Source organism: Babylonia areolata, chromosome 8, assembly GCF_041734735.1.
Source record: "Babylonia areolata isolate BAREFJ2019XMU chromosome 8, ASM4173473v1, whole genome shotgun sequence".
Classification (NCBI taxonomy): Eukaryota; Metazoa; Mollusca; class Gastropoda; order Neogastropoda; family Buccinidae; genus Babylonia; species Babylonia areolata.
This window is the reverse complement of record NC_134883.1, coordinates 3,829,200-3,851,699: the sequence shown is the minus strand read 5'-3', so window position 1 is coordinate 3,851,699 and position 22,500 is coordinate 3,829,200. Positions and strand designations below refer to the sequence as shown.

The 22,500-nt window shown below is 45.2% G+C and overlaps 1 protein-coding gene across 1 annotated transcript in view; it reads left to right on the top strand.

Moving 5' to 3' along the window:
• The window catches only part of LOC143284462 (uncharacterized), a 63,018-nt gene that overhangs the window by 9,630 nt on the left and 30,888 nt on the right, over window positions 1–22,500 (top strand). Inside the window, exon 2 of the mRNA XM_076591116.1 lies at window positions 12,703–12,771. The gene's annotated coding sequence lies outside the window, so the exon portion shown is untranslated. The remainder of the gene's footprint in view (window positions 1–12,702; window positions 12,772–22,500) is intronic.

Genomic DNA, 22,500 nt, shown 5'->3' with positions numbered 1-22,500 from the left:
CGGTTTTTGTGTGTGTGTGTGTGTGTTTGTTTTGTTTTTTTGTTTTTTTTAATGTACCTCACCCTCCCAGCCCATTACAGAAGTGACTCAGCGATCAGCAGAAACAGGCAGGAGTCACACCGCGTTCAGAGGCAGATGCCATTTTGAACAATGGTTCAGTCTTGGACACTTCTTATACTCGGATCTCCTTAATCTCCTTCATGAAACTACCTTGTTGGCGAGAAAATTCATGTCGTAACGCGCGCGCATGCGTGTGTGTGTCTGTTTGTGTGCGCGGACGTGTATTTGCGTGAGAGAGGGAGGGGGAGAGCGGGCGGGGGAAGGTAAGGAGAGAAGGGGGTGGGTGGGTGGAGATTCTGTTGTTTTTTAAACTGCTTGTTTTGTGGATGTAATGGGGGAGAGGAAAGATTACAGGATTCAGCGCAACTGTTTCTACCTGTACTGCCTACGTGTCTGTCCGTGTGCCTGTCATGGAAAGTAACACATGCCACAGATCCCACACAACCCATGGAGTTCACATTTGGCCAGTAGACTTCTGCAGTCTTATTTGCAAAATCCAGAGTGGATCGGCTGCTTTATTCACGACACATTCACAGCGAGAGTGACGAAGACGTGGTAATCCGACACGACAGCTTTGTTAACTTTATCGACGCTTAAACTTAAAGCTGACGCGGGCGAAAAAGTGCGGTGTGGCTTTGAGCTCATTAATTCACGTTTTAAAACTCGGATGTTTGGGGGTATTATATCGCAGTGTTTGGTTTTCTTTTTTCACTTGATCGTGACTGGTTGCATTCCGAGTCGAAGCCACCACGCCGAGGACGTGCAGTTTCCGCGTTGGTAGGAGTCACGGAGAAATAGATGACTTGCAGATTCCCCCCCCCCCACACACACACACGCACACACACACACACACACCCCTTTTTTTTTTTTTTTTTTTTTTTCAAACCACCAGCTGCATAGACAAAGAGAGGGAGGACGAAGACGACAAGATGGAGTGGGGGGGGCGGGGGGGAGTGGGAGAGGGAGAATGATGGGGTGAAAGGAGGAAAACAACACGGTGCTACCGCGGCGACCCCTCCCTCTCTAATCTGCAACCGGTATCGTTTGACTGCCGTGAACTCGGGAGACCATGTCGTTCCGCATCACCGGTGCGTTGGAATGTTCCCTGCCACACAAGGCTTCCTTCCGTCTGGTGGAAGTGCAAACTTCCAGACCCTGCTTCTCTGTCACTTCTCTGTCTGTCTCTGTTCTCTGTCTGTTCTCTCTGCCCCTCTCTCTTTCCTCTCTCTTTGCCCTCTCTCATAACAGGGATCGGGTTAGTTATCTCTCCCCTCCAATTACATGAACCACGCATGAAGGGGTGGGGGAGGGGGACTCGGGGGGAGTGGGGGTGGGGGGATGGAGGCATGGCGTGCTGGCGTTCATGTTTTTTGTTGTTGCTTTTCTTTCTTTCTTTCTTCTTTTGTCTCTTTTTTTCCCCCTTCCTCTTTGTACCTTCTACCCCTTTTCCCATTCTCCTCCCTCCCACCCCCCCCCCCCCCCTCGCCCACCATCCACCCCACTTCCTTTGCTGTGTTTGTCTGTATGCATGGTCTGTGAAGCGGTCTTCCATGATGAAGTTGGTTACTGCACAGATGGTCGTCACTAGTAGTCATTAGTCTGTTGGATTCCGTGTGGTTCTGCGGGTGAGTGGTCAGCATGGGTTTCCCTCCACCGTGGACAAGAAAGACAAGTCGAAAGGAATGGTGGGGGATGAAGGGGGTGTGGGTGGTGTAGTGCGTAAACCGAGTTGTTTTTTGTCGTTTTTTTGGGTTTTTTTTTTTTTTTTTTTTTGTGGTTTGTACGTTGTTTTGATGTGTGACTTGACCGCATTTCTTCATGAAAAGAGATAAGTTTCTTTGTCACGTCGCATGTGACATCTTTGTTTGATTTGCCTGTCTTAAAAATCTTGTTCGTGTGTGCGTGAAGTGGCTAACTAGACGTTCCACGGTTTCATTTGTATCATTCATACAACAATTATAGGCATGGGCGGTGGTTAACTTAAAAGAAAAAAGAAAGAAGAAAATCTGTTTCTTATTCTTTGTGTGAGTAGATGCATCCGACCTTTCTTTTTTATCTGCAAGACAAGCCTTTTCCTGGCAAAAAGAAACAAAAACAAAGAACCAGCAAAACAAATCTTAATCCCCATTGACACTTCATATCCTTGACACTCGACTTCCCGTCCCTGACAGTCCGTGGCTTCCTGTGAGAAACATATACAGACATTCCCGCGAGGAAAAAGTACCACTAAACATTTCAGAGCCGCAACTCACGCGCAGAGTTCCATCACCTAACCCTGTTTATTCCGACACATCTGGAATTCCACGCTTGCGGAATTCGCCTGTGAGCAGAGGTCGGGGGCGAAAGCGACCTGATCGGATTTCAGGGGAGAGGGAGGGGGAATCTTGGGGAGGAACTCCCAAACGGCGGGGGGGACCACACACACCACGGGAAGGAGGAGGAGGTGGGGTGGGAGTGAAGAGCAGGGGCGGTGGGGGAGGAGAGGGGTGGGATGAAAAGCGTACCCGAGGGCTCGGGTCATGTGAAGCGTATCTGAAGAAGTGGTGTCTTTTGAGTGAGAGCACACGAGGAAGGAAATGTAGTGTGGGCGCGCGCGCGCGCTTGTGTGTGTAGCTGTGTGTATGTGTGTGTGTTTGTGGCTGTGCGTGTGTGTTTGTGGTGATATGTGTCTCTCTCTGAGTTTGTGGCTGTATGTGTTCGTGTTTCTCTCTCTTTGTGTGTCTGTGTGTTTGTTTCTTTTTGTTTGTGGCTCTGTGTGTGTGTGTGTGTGTGTGTGTGTGTATCGTGTACGTGTGAGGGTAGTTAGAACACTAAGTTGTCTTTGTGCGTCAACGTAGCTTTGTGTACGTCTTTCCTGAGTGAAACGCATTAAATCGTAACGTGTGCCAGTATCAACGGTTGTAATATCATAAATGTATTTAAACACATGATCTCAGATTTTTCTCCTTCGCTTAAGGTAACCACAAGCATTTTACAAACAATATCAACAACAAAAATCGCATCGAATGAAATAATTTTGCTTTTAGCCCAGCCGACCGAAGATGGACCATTTCAGTGCGGTAAAAATGATGTTTCGAACATTGAAAAAGCTAATTTTCCAAAAGAACCACTTTTTAAACGTACAGCTGTTGATGTTGTGTTCATATAGGTGTTCGTCATTCGCGCCTGTCCCGTCGTTTTACCTTTATCACTGAGGCGAACCTCACGTGAGGGATTTCCAGAATTCGGGTTGACCACTGTCAAGTGGGGAGCGAAACAGGTTTCAGACCCCGTGAAACATGCGGCTAACAACCGCAGCAAGTCGATGTGTTGGTGTTGGATTTTTTTTTTTTTTTTTAACTCTATATAATCTTTGTGATGTGATTGGCGAAGTTGGTAATTGTTGAGTTGTTAAGATTAATCCATATATGTAGCCACATTATTGTTTGTTTCCTTTGTAAATTCGTCTCTCTCTCTCTCTCTCTCTCTCTCTCTCTCTCTCTCTCTGTTTTCCGTGCTAAATTCGATACTTTTTTATGAGTGTGTTTTCCCCCCTACTTAAAACTCCGTTCACTAATTATACTTTTTCATTTTCATTATCCGTGGTTTCAAATGTATTCATTTTACCGTACTAAATTCAGTACTTTGACTATTCATGTTCTCATTTAAATTCAGTATTTTAAATCATTTTTCCCTGCTAAATTCCACGTGCACTGTTGAATCGAATGAGCGTATGCATGCACTGAACAGGTAAAGCGCGTGGTCTCATATCCTCCTTCTCTGCCACTGTCCCACATTACCTTCTCCCCTCTCCTCCCCAGTCCCCACCAACCCATCTCCCTCCCCTCCCTCCCCCGCTTGTATGTCCGGCGGTACAACCACCAAAACAGAAAGGCTTGACCTTACCTCTGTCCTCTGCCTGCAGCTTTCAGCCAATGAGAGCCCAGGACCTGCTGGGTTTTCCCCTGCCTCTCTTCAGGCGGGGTGAAGGAGGTTGGAGGGGGTGGGCGGGGAGGGGAGGGGTTACGACGGGGGATCAACGTGTTTGCAGCAAGACGACGACCTCCCTTTCCAAATCTCTCTCTCACCTGTCTCTCAGCTTGAGGGTTCTAAGGCTTCACCTTCCTTTAGCCACAGTGACGGCGGGCGGCTTGTTCTACAGCTTCTTCTCTCTTCTGTCCTGCCTCAAGAACCTGTCTGTCGTTTTAAGCCCGGCTGTCATGATCTGTCCCTTGAAGACGACATAAGTCTTCAAGCCCCTATTTCTGCCACTAGGTCTGAATCCGACTGACTGTTTCAGATTCCGTCTGTTGAGGGAGCTGATTTGTATTTACAGCCCGTCTGTATCGTGAGTCAGAAAGAAATCCGACCGTCAGTTCAGCAGTCCGACTTGGTGGTTTAAAGCCGCTTTTCATAAGCACGCCGTTTATTCATGAAGATGGCTAGTCTTAAGGCCCCTTTCAGATTTCTCAGATCCGACCCTTTACAATAGCTGCGAGGTGACCCATGTTAAAATGCCTGTGTCACCCTTTTGAAAGCCCACCAATATGGAACTTCTCTTTCGCAGTTCTGTTACCCTTTGTACAATGTGCTTTTAGTCTCACGGGGCGTGTGTATGTGCTTGTGTGTGGAGTACTAGTAGGGTTTCGTTGAAAATGTTTGTGGTTGTGGTCGTGGTTTGTGTGAGAGTGTTTGGTAAAATCATTAAAGCCAGATGATTCACACAAACACATTCGCGTGCGCGCGCACATGAAGGCACGCGCGCGCTCGCTTGCACTCTCTCCCTCACTCTCTTTCACCTTTTAACTCACAGACCCGCGCACGCGCACTTGGAGTGAAAGGTGAACGCCCACACGCAGAGAACACCCACACCCTCCACACACACACACACACAAAAAAAAAACCTACCGCGTTTTATTTCTCCTCAGGACAGCGTTAAATTCGGTAATTAAAACATAATTGAATTTTGTGGGAGGGTTTGAGTCACTTTAAGGGAGAAAGGTGCACCTTTTCGACACGTATGCTATTCTCCAAGCAGTTTGATAAAGCATGTGCTAGTCTTCTTGCCTTGTTTCCTGACATAAAGTATAAAATAAAATTAAAAAAAAAAATCATAGCCAGATAATGAGATGTAACACGATGATAATGAATTTTTGCTGAACGTTCACATAACGTTTTGGTGTCTCAACTGTCATCAAAAGGGGAAGATCGATGCATACCGCATTGTGTATCACAGATAAATGAACATATTCAAAGAAAACAAACGTGATTTTTATGCAAAAAAACAACAATGAATTTTAAGAAAAATGAACGTGAAGTTCTACAGTCTGTTCACATGTTGACGAATTCATTCGCTCAACATGTTACTCTTAAGTAAACATATTTATGCATAAAAAAGACAAAACAAAAACAAACAAGAACAACCTCATCCACAGGTTTTGTGCGCGTGTGTTGCAAGTGTTCACATATTTTGACAGTTTTATTCGTTTAACATTGTTAATGTTTTTTTGTTCTTATTTTTTTGTGCCTTTCTTTCGTTTTGTCTGCTTGTTTTACTCTTCTGTTTGTGTAATGTTGTGTCAATCTGTCATGGAGATTAGATGGCTGCTGTGCTGTAGACTGTGTATGTAGGCTGTGTGGGTCAGCAGTACACGACATGTTGCCGTGATGGAGTGAGGAGAGATGCCCTTTGGCGGGGCTTCCACGTCATTAGCCTGGTTCCAGATTGTACACACGTCTGTCGAGCTCCTAATGATACGTTTGATGGATTGCCGAGGGCTCTCCCCCTCTCTCTCTCTCTCTCTCTCTCTCTCTCTCTCTCTCTCTCTCTCTTAACTCTCTCTCTCTCTCTCTTTATCTCTCTCTCTCATAACTCTCTCTCTCTCTCTGTGTATATATATATATATATATATATATATATATATATATCTTTCTCTGTCTCTCTCTCATAACTCTATACCTCCCTCCCTCTCTTTCTCTCTGTTCCCATCTACAAATATCTCCCCACCTTTTACCCTCACTACCGACTCTTGTGTGTACGTGTATCATTATGTGCATACTATATATATATATATATATATATATATGTGTGTGTGTGTGTGTGTGTGTGTGTGTGTGTGTGTTTTCCATTATATATAATTATATGTATAAATCGTATCCACATACGTATAAACCGTACTTCAGTGTTCCCTCTGGTGCAGGCACGCCCCCACTATCTCCCCAGGATAGGCAAGGCCAGCTAGATAGATGATATCAATAAAATAAGGGAACACGGCCTGCCAGTCATCCCACTTGCTTTATTTGGCGCAATAAAGCAAGTTGGATGTCTGACAGTTCTGTTATGTGTGTGTGTATGCATATCATATATATATATATAGAGAGAGAGAGAGAGATTATTGGAAGACAAACCCATTTTGAGAACACTTAACATTAAAAAAAACAATTAGAAAAACAAACAAACAAAAAACACACCACCACCACCAAAAACATTGGTGTCAGCGTTTTGATATTGAACGTGCAGTGACTCAGTCGATTCCGTGACCATGTCACCATCGGGGCATGAAAATGAGCGTGCTATTTTCAGAGCATCGTTAAAAACCCTTGTCCTTTTGAAAGTTGTTTCAAAACGTTGACTTTTTTTTTTGTTCTACACCTTGTCGTCTTTCGATGTCCCAGCTGTATGTCTGATGTCCGGGTTCAGTGATCACGGTGTCACTGGTAGTGACTGTGAGAGGCCCAGCTTATGTCTGATGTCCGGGTTCAGTGATCACGGTGTCACTGGTAGTGACTGTGAGAGGTCCAGCTTATGTGTGGGGAAGTGTGCCAGTCTGTTTGTCTGATGTCCGGGTTCAGTGATCACGGTGTCACTGGTAGTGACTGTGAGAGGCCCAGCTTATGTGTGGGGAAGTGTGCCAGTCTGTTTGTCTGATGTCCGGGTTCAGTGATCACGGTGTCACTGGTAGTGACTGTGAGAGGCCCAGCTTATGTGTGGGGAAGTGTGCCAGTCTGTTTGTCTGATGTCCGGGTTCAGTGATCACGGTGTCACTGGTAGTGACTGTGAGAGGCCCAGCTTATGTGTGGGGAAGTGTGCCAGTCTGTTTGTCTGATGTCCGGGTTCAGTGATCACGGTGTCACTGGTTGTGACTGTGAGAGGCCCAGCTTATGTGTGGGGAAGTGTGCCAGTCTGTTTGTCTGATGTCCGGGTTCAGTGATCACGGTGTCACTGGTTGTGACTGTGAGAGGCCCAGCTTATGTGTGGGGAAGTGTGCCAGTCTGTTTGTCTGATGTCCGGGTTCAGTGATCACGGTGTCACTGGTTGTGACTGTGAGAGGCCCAGCTTATGTGTGGGGAAGTGTGCCAGTCTGTTTGTCTGATGTCCGGGTTCAGTGATCACGGTGTCACTGGTAGTGACTGTGAGAGGCCCAGCTTATGTGTGGGGAAGTGTGCCAGTCTGTTTGTCTGTCCGTGAGCGTGAATGAGGGATGGTTGTGTGTGTGTTTGTTTGTTTGTTTGTGTGTGTGTGTGTGTGTGTGACATTATGGTGAACCGTTAGCGTGTCAGCACACAGAGGCAAGGGACTGGAGCACACAGCCCAATCTGTCAACAGCATTTTACGCATTCATTTTAACCCCTTGAATGCTGCTGACGAATATGGACGTCGGTGAAGGATTGTCACCCTCCCTGACATATAAGATTGAGCTAATTGGTCATTATGTCACCTCACTGACACAAGGCTGAACTTATAGGTCATTATGTCACCTCACTGACACAAGACTGAACTTATAGGTCATTATGTCACCTCACTGACACAAGACTGAGCTAAAATGTCATTGTGTCACATCACTGACACAAGACTGAACTTATAGTCATCATGTCACCTCACTGACACAAGACTGAACTTATAGTCATCATGTCACCTCACTGACACAAGACTGAGCTAAAATGTCATTGTGTCACATCACTGACACAAGACTGAACTTATAGTCATCATGTCACCTCACTGACACAAGACTGAACTTATAGTCATCATGTCACCTCACTGACACAAGACTGAACTTATAGTCATCCCTCACTGACACAAGACTGAACTTATAGTCATCATGTCACCTCACTGACAAAAGACTGAACTTATAGTCATCATGTCACCTCACTGACACAAGACTGAACTTATAGTCATCATGTCACCTCACTGACACAAGACTGAACTTATAGTCATCATGTCACCTCACTGACACAAGACTGAACTTATAGTCATCATGTCACCTCACTGACACAAGACTGAACTTATAGTCATCATGTCACCTCACTGACACAAGACTGAACTTGTAGTCATCATGTCACCTCACTGACACAAGACTGAACTTATAGTCATCATGTCACCTCACTGACACAAGACTGAACTTATAGTCATCATGTCACCTCACTGACAAAAGACTGAACTTATAGGTCATTGTTTCGGTCACCACGAGTTGGACTTCTTCCTCTCGGGACTGCATTACTTTTGTTGCGCAAAATCAATTGCACCTTTGAAAAGTACAAACACACACACACACACACACACACACACACACACACACACACACACAAAGGAACTGCATTTCAAATTCATGTCATACTGATTCTCATTTCACCCAGCTTCAGCAGTTAAAGGGGCAAATGGGCACGCGCCCATGCATCACCCGCTGCGCCACAATTAGAAGTTTGTTCGTGTGTCATGGGACATGTTCTGATTTGGAGCATTGCGTCAACAAGCCCTCGACAAACAAACAAAAGGGGGGTGGGGGTGCATTAATAGATATATATGTTATTGCTACGCTTCGGGGGCAGCTCGTGTGGAGGCGGATTTGACATGCAGTTTCGGGTTTTAAGCTGCGTCGTTGTTGGTTTTTGACGGAATAATCGCAGCCAGGCTTTTATTTTATTTTATTTTATTTTGTTGTTGTTGTTGTTGTCTTGTTGTCTAAATCTGTCTCATTTCATATTTTCTGTCTGTGTACGATTTTTTTGGTTTTTGTTTGTTTGTTTTGTTGTGTGTGTGTGTGAGGGGTATATTACTTTCCCGAAAATGGAAGATATTATTGAGTGGTCTGACCATGCGTGTGCGCGTACCAAGTGTTATTTATTAACAACCATCACATTCTCCACCACACCTTCTGTTTGTTTTTTCTTCGTACTTGAACGGGGGAAAAAAGTATTACTGATGCCCACCGGAAAGCATGGATGGACACCCCCACCCACCCCCACCCCAGTCCCCCAATTTCCCTTCACCAACCCAAGGTGATAGTTGCAAAGACCGTAAGTAATACGGGCTTTGATTGCAGGGAGTGGGGGCATGTTATGCAATAGCGCGTGAAATAAATGGATTGGTTTGATGATGTTCATAAATCATTGTCAGTGAACGTTAAAGAACGGACAGGAGGGTTCCAGATTTTGGATAATGTTAAAAGCACGTACAAACGGACAAATTGAAACACATACACGTATAACTCGTGCGCTCACACACACACACACACACACACACCTACGTGCCACGCACGCACGTTACTTAGGAACGTGACGTAGGCCATACCAAGTCGATGTCGGCATGTTCCGCGCGGTTCCGTCGCGTGCCACAGCGACGTCTGCAAACTCCGTCTTTGCAAGCACGTCACTGGTGGTCCAGCCCCGAGCTCAGCAGATTAGAGATAATTATTAGACAGATACGCCGTGCTTTGACGTACGTTGCTGACATCATCGCTGGCTTCATCCAAGCGGCGCGTGTAATTGGCGGGACAGTTTTGCCACAGGAAGTCGGTTGCGTTTCGATGATGAACAGTCATGACGTTGAACCACGAATCCAATTACCAGTGTTTCATCTTAATAATGGTCGAAGGCTGGTTGGTGAGGGGGCGGGGAAAGTGCCCCTCCCCCCCTCTCTCTCTCTCTCTCTCTCCCTCTCACACACACACACACACACACACACACACACACACGCACGCACGCACAAAATAGTCCCACCCTCGTCAGAAAAGGTCTGATGGTTATTCCATAGAATGAATAAAGGCAGTCTTCTTCAACGATATTGTTCCCATAGTCGTCATCATCAGCGTCTTCTTTCTCCTCTTAGTGTGCGATTGAATGTCTCTGCACTTTAGTATTCCGGCATGATATTCACCAATGTCGCATGAATGGAAGCACTGTTGTATGTACGGTTTGGCGCTTTATTTTGTCCCGCATTGAGTACGTGTATTGAGTGCCCCCGTCCCGCCATAGACTGCAGTTGTGTGTACTGTTTGAGTGCGTCGCCACAACAAGCGTGTAAAATGCGCTATCCCTCATTTCTTACCGTCCTCTCTCTTTGTCATTTTACATTCACACTATGTGTGTGTGTGTGTGTGTGCGTGCGTGCGTGAATTTTGTTCTCTTTTTCTCTCACTTTACCGCTTTCACTTCCCCCTACCCCCCTCTGTTTCTCTTTCTCTGTCTCTGTCTGTCTCTCTGACTCTGTCGTCACCTCATACAGTCTGTCATCACCTTATCGGAAATACTACGCCCCGTTCTTGTGGAATGGGGGCAGTAACTTGACTCTGTTTAAACACGACAAAGACAGGTGATTATCGATTGAAATGTTGTTGTCTTTGTGTGTGTGTTTTCTTTCTTTCTTGTGTGGGTGGGTGGGTGGGTGAATGTGGTGAGGGTGGGCGTTATTCTGCATCATCGTCCGCTTCTTTGGGGGTAGGGGTGGGTGAATGGGGTCGGCGGGGGGGGGACGGAGGTGTGGTCTGCTCCCTGCATCCTTCCTCCTCAGTGTCCAACAGTGTGATGAGTTTTGCCAAAAGGTATTGGTGGGAAGTGAGTGGGTGGATGTTATAACACCTTTTTATTTTCATTTTCTCTATATATAGTCTGTGAATTTTGAGACAAGGTATTGTGACAGAGTTGAAGGGACGTGGGCGGATGGATGCTTCGCTTTTTTGTATTCTTATATATATATATATATATGTGTGTGTGTGTGTGTGTGTGCGCGCGCGCGCGTAATAAATCAGTCAGGGCTCTGATAGATTAATTTCTCATTCTTGTTACTGACACCCTCCATCTCTCCCACCCCCCTTCCTGTCTATCTTTCAGTCTACCTTTTTCTGTCTGTCCTCTCCCTCGACCCCCCCCCCCCCCCCTGTCTGTCTGTCTGTCTCTCTCTTTCTCTCTCTCTCTCTCTCTCTCTCTCTCTCTCTCTCTCTCTCTCTCCATGTCTCGATCCTTCGTCTTTCTTTCACTTTTTCTCTTTCTGCTTCGCTCTTTTCATTAAATGTTTTTGTTTTACTCCCGTTCCCAATTTTGTTCAGGTGGGTGTGTGTGTAGGTGTGTGTGTGTGTGTGTGTGTGTGATGTTTTGTTGCTGTTTTTATTTTACGTGTTGTTTTGCAGATGTTTATTTTGAGTTGCTTGGCTGATTGGATGGGTTTGACGTGGTCTTAGCTCTTTTTTAAAATTGATGGATCAGTTAGGCTTCACATGATATGATACAGCGTCTTTACAAATGGACGGGTTAAGTTTCACATACATAGATATAACGTCCATACAAATGGACGGAACAGCTAGGCTTTAAATATGAATATGGATACAGCTTTTTTGTTGTTGTTGTTGGGATGTCTTTCGCTGTTTTGACCTGCACGCTGTTTGGCATGTGCTTGCTGTCGTTGCTTGACTGCACAGCTCAGTGTGACATCATGTCGTTACAACGTCAATACAAAGAGAACGACAGGGAAGATCTCAGCAATAAACTCCACACTCAGTGACGACAGAGGCATTTCAAATAAACACCCCCCCTCCCCCCTACCTCCATGCCTTTTTGTCAAAGTAAACTCTTCAAAGGGACGGTTGGGTAAGGTTTTAAATGGGGGAAGGTTGGGAAAGGTAGTGGCACGCATTTCTTGTGTTAACAGAAATTTTAAAAATCCTTTTGTGAACAAAAAAAGGGGAAGAAAGAAAGAAATATAAAAGAAGAAGAGAAAAAAAAGAGAAGAAAAGTAAAGAAAATATGATTGCGTATGAGCAACTTGCATTCATTCACCTGTCTTCAGTGATCAGTGCTCCATTATAAACTTTGGCAATCAGGATTGAAAGACAACCTTGCCTCGGTACCACTACTGTCAGACGGACGTATCCACTGCATTGTATGTCTTCTTTCCGTGGAATGGCGTCAGCTCGGCGGACATACAATCTGCCTGAAAAGTGGCTTTGACGCAACGGGGGTGGAGAGGTTGGGGGTGGTGTGTTGTTGCTTTCATGGACCTTTTTTTTTGTTGACCTTAATTCGATCCAGGAATCAGAAAGCCCGAGACTTTGTGAGGCTTGCACACACTCGCGTTGTGTGTGCGTGGGGTGGGTACATGAATTGTGGATTTTTTCTTCTTCTTTTAATAAAGAAATTAAAGAGAGTGGATTGCATTGTCGGTGTGCTTAAAACTGCGACAGCTTTTATTGTGTGGAACATCGGTGTAAAAAGTATGCGTGCTTATGTCGTGGTTGTGATTTTATGACGTCGACATGCAAAACCATGTGCACACACCAAAGCAACTCACACACACACACACACACACACACAGAGTCCAAACCAACGAGCAAAGTCCAAACCAGCCCACTATAATATATTTAATTCATCGGTTTCAATGTTGAACTGTTTCAGAGTACGCCCCATACCAGTTCCCGTATCCTTTGCCCTGTTCATACCCACCCTGGCGACCCCCGTTCTCTGGTGAGTAAGATTGGTTGTTATTGTTCGTTTATTGCTGGTGGAGGTGTTATTTTTCTTGTTTGTGCTAAAATACATATTATGTTAATCGGTTAAAGAAAGAAGGGTCACTCTTCGGATCATACAAATGATGGATCTGCAACAATCTGGATGTTTAGAATGCTCGAGAAATGTGGTGAATGCTGAATTCATCGACAGTAACAGATGCTTTTCATTGCAAAGTGATTCGGCTTTACTGGCATTGACACGAGGAAGACGGTGGCCTGTATTGTTCTCTTCTTCTTCTTCGTTCGTGGGCTGCAACTCCCACGTTCACTGGAATGTATACGAGTGGGCTTTTACGTGTATGACCGTTTTTACCCCGCCATGTAGGCAGCCATACTCGGTTTTCGGGGGGTGTTCGGAAATTATAGTGGAGTCTGAAGAGGAGGGCGAAGGGGGCGAAACAACAACAACACACACACACACACACACACACACACACACACACACACACACACACACACACACACACACACACACACACACATATCGATATGGGAAAAAAAAAAAAAAAAGAATATGAAAAGAAAACATTAAAGAAAGAGAACAGATCAAAATAGCTAAAAGGAAGAAAACAGAATCCGAACGATTTTTTTTTAATTTGTTATATAGAATGAAAGAAAGCAAGCAAAAATTAGAGAGAAAAAGAAAAGAAAAAAGTGAGAGAGAAGATTGTGTTCCAAGCGCATTGAATTTGATAACATGACAATTGCTGTCTCCTTCCCTTTTCACTTTTTTTTTTCTCAATCTGTATTTTGTTTTACACTGTTTCTGTATCTGACTTCCTTTTTACATTTTGATATTTTTCTCGTTTTAACTCTCACTCTGTCCTTTTCTCATCTCTCACCCTCATCTCTCACTGCTACATCTCTCTCTCTCTCCCTCCCCCTCTCCCCCTCCCCCTCTCCCCCTCCCCCTCTCCCCCTCCCCCTCTCCCCCTCCCTCTCTCTGTCTCTGTGACCCTTTATGTTGCCTCAGTTTTCCTTTCTGTTACATTTTATCTGTCATGCACCTTTTTGCTCTGATTAGTACCTACTATGTCTCTGGAGCTTTTCAGCTAATGACATTAACTCACTCAGTACGGCCAGTCCTCTCTTCTCCTCTGCACAGACCCCTCGGATGTCCAGTGGGTGTCTGAATGACCCAACCTTTAGCTTCCGTCGTCAGAATTGTGGTATTCTTTGTCAACATTCACGTCTTCAGTATAAGAGCCTTCTGCTTGCAATATTTTGATGGTGGTAATTGGGGTGAAACGCTGTTAACGTCGTCTCTTTCGCCGTTCGTATGGAAAGAGTTAAACATTTCAGTGTTCAGTGTTCTCTTTCTGACCATAACCTCCGCCGCCCATCCCAACCTATACGTTGTTTGTCTACCCGCTGGTAACAGTCAAATTTATTTTAACATTTTATTCCCAGCCTCCCCCCCCCCCCAAAAAAAAGGACCATTGATCAGATACATGAACCATTTTTGATGGCTCAAAGTGAGTCATATTTCACAACCCTTCATTTGTCAGCTTTATAATTATACTCAGCTGTCATCTTTTGTTACGCCTGTTCACGGATATCACCACACTTAAGTTCTCAGAACTGAGATAATAAACGTGATTTTGATCTCCTCTTCTTCTTCTTCCTTGTGGGCTGCAACTCCCACGTTCATTCGTATGTACACGAGTAGGCTTGTACGTGTATGACCCCGCCATGTTGGCAGCCATACTCCGTTTTCCGGGGTTGACCTGTTCTATCGCCGTTCCTTTTATGTGCTGGTTTGTTTTTCGTTTAATTTCTTTTGAATCCCTTTTGCACTTGTTTGTTTACCTTCTCGTAGAGGCTTACTCGTTTGAATGCCACAAAGCTTCATATGAATAATCACGTTTCTGTTTGTTTCTTATATTTATCCTCTGGCTTTTGGGTAGGAAGGCTCTTAAGCTCTTTCTTTCTTCTCTTTCTTTTTTCTTCCCTTTCTCTCTCCTTTCTTTCTTGCTTTCTTCTTTCCTTTCTGCATTTTTTTTTTTTTTTCATTTCCACAGAACTTTTCTTTCTTTCCATTTTTCTGTCTCAATTTCAGTCAATCTTCTTCGTTCTCTCTTACTTTCTTTTTTTCGTTTTTAAGCCTTGCATGATGTAAAAATGTGGTTCAAATTAGCCGCAGCGTTGACTGGAAAGCAATTAAGCTGTCGACCCATGTGGCATTAATGCAGCAGTTCTGTGCGCGTGCTCTGTGGCTGTGTGTAGGCGCGTGTGTGCATAATTGCGCAAATGCCTAAATACGTATGTATACATGTGTGTCTGCGAGCCTGCTTGTAGTATTGTGTGTGGTGTGTGTAAGTGTGCCCGTGTATGTGTGTACGTTTGAGAGAGGGAGAGGGCATGCACACTAATACACGCACAAAAAGAGAGACTGAGAGGAACAGAGAAAACAAAGACCACGACCATCAACAACAACAATATATATATATATATATATATATATATATATATATATGCGTGCGTGTGTGTGTATGTATGTGTGTATGTATGTATAATTCTGAAGAATATATATATATATATATATATATATAGGGGGGGAAAGAGGGAACAAAAAAAGAGGCACAAGCTAGGTTCCAAGTTGGCTTCCTACTATTAGACGAAGGCTGAGTCATTTTATTTGGAGAGGGAGGGGCGGGGATGAGGGAGGGGCGAGAATAATCGTGAGAGAGGTCCTCCACTCGAACCCCACGACACTTTAGACAGACACTTCCCAGACAGACTGACCCACTTAGGACTGAAGTGCGCTTATACGCTCTTCTCGCTGCACTGCAAGTTGACTGACAACCGCACATGCTCACGCACGCAACAGCGTATGTCACGCGCTCGCGCGCGTGCTTGCGTCCGTGCGTACCAGCACGCAGGGCGCGCGTGATAGAAAGAGAGAGAGAGAGAGACGCGTGCACGTGTGCACCAAACTAGAGATGTACGTCAACACATGCGATATTCCAATCTCGATCTCTTGTCTCTGTTTGTCTGTCTGTCTGTCTGACTCTCTCTAAAAATCATTATCCCTCCCCCCCCGCACTCCCCGCCCCCTGCCCCAACCCCCTCGCCCCATTTTACTTGCACATGGGATATGTTCTGTGCTTGTGTTTATTCTTGGATTTCTTTTTTTTCGCCTTAAGGGTTGGATGTGAAAAGCTAATAATGAAATAAAGTTCGTTTCGTTTGTCTCTGTTCTCTCCCACCCCCACCCCCCTTCCCCACTCACCGTCTCATCTCCCCACTATCTCTTCCTCCTAGTCATCCTCCAGCCAGCTTCTTTTATATGACCACCCAGTTTCCTTTTCGCACGATCGTTTTCCTATTCATTTATTTGTTTGTTCGTTTTATGTCTCGAGTTTCCAAAACATTTATTTAGTTTACCTTTCAGGTTCTTGCTCTTTATGAGTCATCTTTAATGAACAACTTAGTTCGCCCAGTTGGCAGATATTATGGGCTAGAATTAATATTTTGCTGCCAATAGATGCACAGCGCACAACAGGGGAAAAACTGTTATTACCACACAGGTTGCTGATTGCTCCCCCCCCCCCCCCCACACACACACACACACACACAGCCAGAACAACTAATACCCCGACCAACCTCCCATCTCTCGCTCCTAACCGAACCACCCAGAAGTAAAGAGTTCAACAACAAAATACTGCATCCTCCTCCCCCCCTCTCCTCCCAAAAGACTGCATCAACCACACACAAACATCATCAAAATTGCCTTGACAGTCCGACGACCTACGTGTAGGCAAGCAGCAGCAGTAGCAGTAGGCTAGCTCCTGGGGTTGAAGAGAATTCGACGAATGCACTCGGAGAAAAGTGATGTTTATGTAATGCACACGTTGTATATACGCAGCGGAATGCGAGGCCTGCTGCGTGCCTGCGGTTTGGGAGATAGGCGCTATGACATCACTTTTGCTCGATGGAGAAACGTGGGGGGTGGAGTGGGGGAAGGGGGGGGATAAGGCAGAGGGCTGCGATGGAGAAACTCCGGGGTGGTGGGGGTGTAGGGGAAGAAGAAGAAGAAGAGAGAAAAAAAAAAGCTGAAAAAAGTGATGGTGATTTGGAAGGGGAGGGGGATGGAGTAGGCGTTGGCAGGGTGATGAGGGAGAGGGAGGTGGTGAGGAGAAGGGAGAGCGTTTAAATGTGGGTTGAGGAGGGGTGAGGGTGGGATAGGGTGTAAATGTTGTCAGGTCGGGAGTAAGTTATTCCTGGAAAGTGTTTACTGTAAGCCTTAGTGTGCGAGTTGGGGTGGGAAGCGTCTTAAAAGCTGCGAAAAAGAAAAAAAGAGAAATCAGGCATTACGCGTATGAGGGGGGGGTGTTGATTCGATTTTTTCATAATTTATGCATTTGTTTGTTTAAGTGTGTCATCAAATATTTGTGCATTTGCTTGTGGTTGTTTCAGTTCTTACCACACAGCATGTTGCAACAACCTGTGTTTGTCTTGCTTCTGTGTAATTTATAATTCTGACTCGACCGCACGTTCGCACGTTTACAGGAGCACCCATATTATGTGTGTGTGTGTGTGTGTGTGTGTGTGTGTGTGTGTGTGTGCACGCGCGCGATTACAACCTTTGGTGTGTTGAGAAACGGAGTTAGCAGATAAAACACACACACACAGACACACGCGCGCGCACACACGCACGCACACACACACACACACACACACACACACACACACACACACACACACACACACACACACACACAGCGCGCGCGGAAAAAAGAAGAAGAAGAAACAGGAACAATTACTTATTAACTTTGGTGAGTGGAGAAGGAGAGAGAGCGAAACCTCATAGATGCTTATCCACAATTCTGAAAACCCATTTCGCTGCAACATGCTTGCTGCAAACAAAATGACCAGAAAAATTCGATTAGCAAGAGTTCCTCCGATAAATAATGAACATTCCAGATTGCTGTCGATTTGATAAATATGGTGCGTGCCGAGTTCGCCGGAGAACAGCTAATAATTATGCATTCAAGGAAGAAGAATGAGTTCTACCCTGTGAGAGGGCGCTTGTCAGAATTTCAGTTTGAATGCGCGATGAAGCATGCTCGCTAGGCCAGTGTGATGACGTGATTCAGACTGGCCAGTCGCTCTGGTGCCGCTCTGTTGTATTTATGCAAAATATGTACTTTCACATGTATATATATATTCATTGCAGGAAAATACACAGAAAACGGGAATGAACAAATTGAAGGCAAATGATTTGCTAACAGATCGAAAGGGAAACAGCAGTGAACACACAGTCTGTTGAAAAATAGTTAGTGGTGGGAGTTGCAGCATGGCAGCATTAATGCAGAGCCGTCATCTTCATGACCTCCGACTTCATGAGTCGGAGGTTTGTAGCTACTGAACAGAATGCGCCAGCAGCGATTTGAACTCTTCATCACCGATGCCTGCATGAACATTCTGCCATGTCAAGAACCTTGTTCACTTGATCTTTGTATGCGGGGGGAAAAGACGGAAAAAAACAAAAGCAAAAAAATACACCCAAAGTTGCAGCATCAGTGGAAGTGGTGGTATTGGGCTCGTGCATAAACAAATGAGCCAAAAGTCTGTTTCGGTTGTTCGTGTTGTGTTGTTGTCGTCATAGCTGATGGGTCATTATTTGTTTAATAAGAGCAGCAACTTTCACATCCTCTCTGTTTTCTGCATCCTCGTCATTATCACCACCGTCATCGTTATGATGAGAGAGTCCGGTGTCACTTCCTTTTCCCACTCATCTGCGTATTGTCTTTTTTTTTTTTTTTTTTTTTTTTTACTCACATGTGTAAACAAAGTGAGTCTATGTTTTAACCCAGTGTTCGGTTGTCTGTGTGTCCGTGGTAAACTTTAACATTGCCATTTTCTCTGCAAATACTTTGTCAGTTGACACCAAATTAGGCATAAAAATAGGAAAAATTCAGTTCTTTCCAGTCATCTTGTTTAAAACAATATTGCACCTATGGGATGGGCACAAAAAAATAAACAAGAGAGACAAGGCCTTCAAGACTCACTTGTGATAAATTAAGTCCCCTAGCATTAATTACAGAGTAATTTCCCTTTTTTATTATCTGCACCAAAACGTTTGCAAAATAAATAAAAATTCCATGCTTAGCAAAAGAAGTTCCTGTTTGAACAAAAAATGATAATAATGACTGCTCTTGTTGTTGTGTCAGAATAAGAGGTCAAAGTGCCAAGTTTAGAGAATACAAAAAATATAAATATAACAGTAAATGCAGTTTTGCATATAATTAGGCTTCTTTTTTTATTTTTTTGTGCCCATCCCATAGGTGCAATATTGTTTTAAACAAGATGACTGGAAAGAACTGAATTTTTCCTATTTTTATGCCAAATTTGGTGTCAACTGACAAGGTATTTGCAGAGAAAATGTCAACGTTAAAGTTTACCACGGACACACAGACACACACACACACACACACACACACACACACACACACAGACAACCGAACACCGGGTTAAAACATAGACTCACTTTGTTTACACAAGTGAGTCAAAAATGAAGCCTAATTATATGCAAACTGCATTTATTGTTATATTTATAATTTTTGTATTCTCTAAACTTGGCACTTTGTTCTGATATTCTGACCCAACAACAAGAGCAGTCATTATTATCATTTTGTGTTCAAACAGGAACTTCTTTTGCTAAGCATGGAAGTTTTAATTATTTTGCAAACGTTTTTGGTGCAGAAAGTAAAAAAGGGAAATTACTCTGTAATTAATGCTAGGGGACTTAATGTTCTTTAAACTGATCTTTCTCATCTTAAACATTACATTTTGAAATTATACTCAATACAAAAAAAGCTTGGATTTTTTTTAAAGTGTATCACAAGTGAGTTTTTTTTTGTGTTTTTTTTTTTATAGGGTAATATAGGATGAAACACACACGCGCGCGCATACACACACACACACATAACACAGCACACACACACACACACACACACACACACACACACACACAGATAGCGGGGTAATGTAGGATAAAGCAGAGATTGCGCGTGAGTGCGTGTGTGTGTGTGTGTGTTCGTGTACATACACGAACTGCTTCTGTTTGTAAAAATAGTCTTGTTACTCATCTGCCTTTTCCATTTTTTACCCCCATCAGTACTTGCTTTTTTGTGTCTAGTTGCTGGGGGTTTTTGTGCTTGCTTTTGTTCCTACCTTTTGAAATCGTCTACCTCAGGTCCCAAAATACCTTTCCCCCCTTCCACATCCTACGCGCGTCAGTTCCGGGTCTTCTCATGTTGGTTTTTCCTCTTTGACCTGAAGCCTCTCCTCCTCGTCTTCGTCCTCCTCCTCCTCCTCCTCCTTCTTTTTCTTTTTCTTCTTCTTCTTCTCATCACCATACACCTTTCTCCTCCTCTTCTACATCATTCCTCCTTCTCCTTTTCTTTCCACGTTTTCCTATCTCTCTCTTTTTTCTTCTTCTTTTTTTCTGTTCACCTCCCTCCGTCTTTTCATTCTTTATCGGGTTTTGTTATCTTTACCGTTTTCTTTCCTTTTCCTTGAAAAAAAAAATCTTTTCTTCTTCGTCGTCTCTTCTCCCATAGCTTGAGGTAAACTCCTCTTCCTTCGTTCTCCGTGCACCTCTCTCCCCCATCTTTCTGTTCTTCACCCCCCCCCCCCCCTCCCTGTAAGCCCACATCATTGGAAATCGGTTCTAATGAGCGGGTTGCTGTGACAGGGCCAGAGCAGGGGGGTGGGGGGAGGGTTAGGAAGGAGCAGGGCAGGAGGATGCATCAGGCGCCACAGGATCCGCGGGTTGTTGCATGCGCACCGCGCCCGTTCCGTTTAGCCCCGCAGGGTGGCGCTGGCACCATAACACTGTCGGCATCCGGGTCTGTCCGAGGTCAGACGCACAAGCACGTGCTTGCGTGCGTACGCGTACGCGTGCGCGCGCGCACACACACACACACGCACACACACACACACACACACTCTCTCTCTCTCTCTCTCTCTCTCTCTCTCTCTTGTCTGTCTGTCTCTCTTCTCTCTCTCTCTCTCGCTCTCTCGCTTGCTCAATCATTCACACACGGGCGCGTACGCGTGCATGCATTACACTATCTCTCTCTCTCACACATGCGCGCGCGCGCAAGCACACACACACACGCACACACACACACACACACACACGCGCGCGCGCGCGCGCGCGCACACACACACACACGCACGCACGCACGCACGCACGCACACACACACACACACACACACACACACACACACACACACACAGAAAGAGAGAGGCTGCCGAAGGATGATGGACTGAGAGAACAGCGGTGGGTATCTTAATCGGGGCTATCTGCCTGTGTGGTGGGTGCCACTTTGCTCTCTGTCTGCATGTCTGTGTGTCTGTGTGTCTTTTTATCGTTGATACTCGCCGAGATTGTGTATGCCACTTCACTCCCTGTCTATGCTTGTCTTACCTGATTGAAACCCTCCCCACAACCTGACTCCCTGTATATCTTGGTCTCTGTCTGTCTGTCTCTATGTCTCTCTGTCTGTCTGTCTGTGTGTCTCTCTCTCTGTCTGTCTGTCTCTCTCTCTCTCGCTCTCTCTCTTCCTCCCACTCTGCCCCTCCTAACTTCCCCCTCTCTCATTTCTCCCCTCCTTGACATATGCGTGTGTGTGTGTGAGAGAGAGAGAGAGAGAGAATGGGGGAGGGGGATGTGAGAGGTAGTTTAAGGATAGTGTTTGCGTGTATTCCTGATTGTGCGGGCGTGTGTGTTTGTGTTTTTGCGCGCAGATGTTTACGTTCGCCGATGTAGGTGTGTGGCCTACCAGTCTCTCAATTCTCGTTCTGCAGGTCGGCCTGTTTGCCGCTCTCCCTGTTTCTGTTCTCACTTTCTGTTTGTCTGTCTGTCTGCGTCTCTCTCTGTCTCTGTCTCTCTATCTCTCTCTCTCTCTCTCTCTCTCTTACTCCCCCCCCCCTCTCTCTCTCGACTTTTCTGTCCTTCCTTCCATTCCACTCTCTTTCTCCCCTTCTTGTCTTTTTCTCTGTCTTTCTGTGTCTATTTCTCTCCCTCCCTCCCCTCTCCCTGTCTCTCTCTCTCTCTCTGCATCCTCCCTCTACCTTCTCCCATAATGTTTTCCTTTATCTTTACCTCTTCCACCCTCTCTTTCTGTCCTTCGTGCTCCCCCCCCCCCCTCTCTCTCTCTCTCTCTCTCTCTCTCTCTCTCTCTCTCTCTCTCATTCCCTCCCTCCTTCTTAATACTCCCCTTCTATCTTCTACCCCTATCCTTCTCTCCCCATCACTCCTCCTACCCTCTCTCTCTCTCTCTCTTACTATACCCCCTCCTAACCTATCTCTCTCTCTCTTTCCCCCCACCCCGCCTCTCTCTCTCTCCAGACTCTCATGTTAATGCATCAAGTAAAGCACGGGACATGCAGGGTGCAGTTTGTGTGACTCTCTCCACACTACTTCCTCTGCAGGCTGCCAACTAAACCACGAAGATGGTGAGGTGGGCGAGTCCCACGAGGAGGCGGAAGGTGGGAAGGGTTGTGATGTTTTGCAGTGGGAGGTGAGATTGGAGGGGGGTGGGGGGGTGGGGTTAACTAGCATCGTTAATAACCAAATGGGGAGGGGAGGGGATTATGAGGTTTGCTTTTTATTTGTTGTTCTTTTTTCTCCTCTTTTTAATTTTTTTATTATTTTTTTTTAAAGGTTTT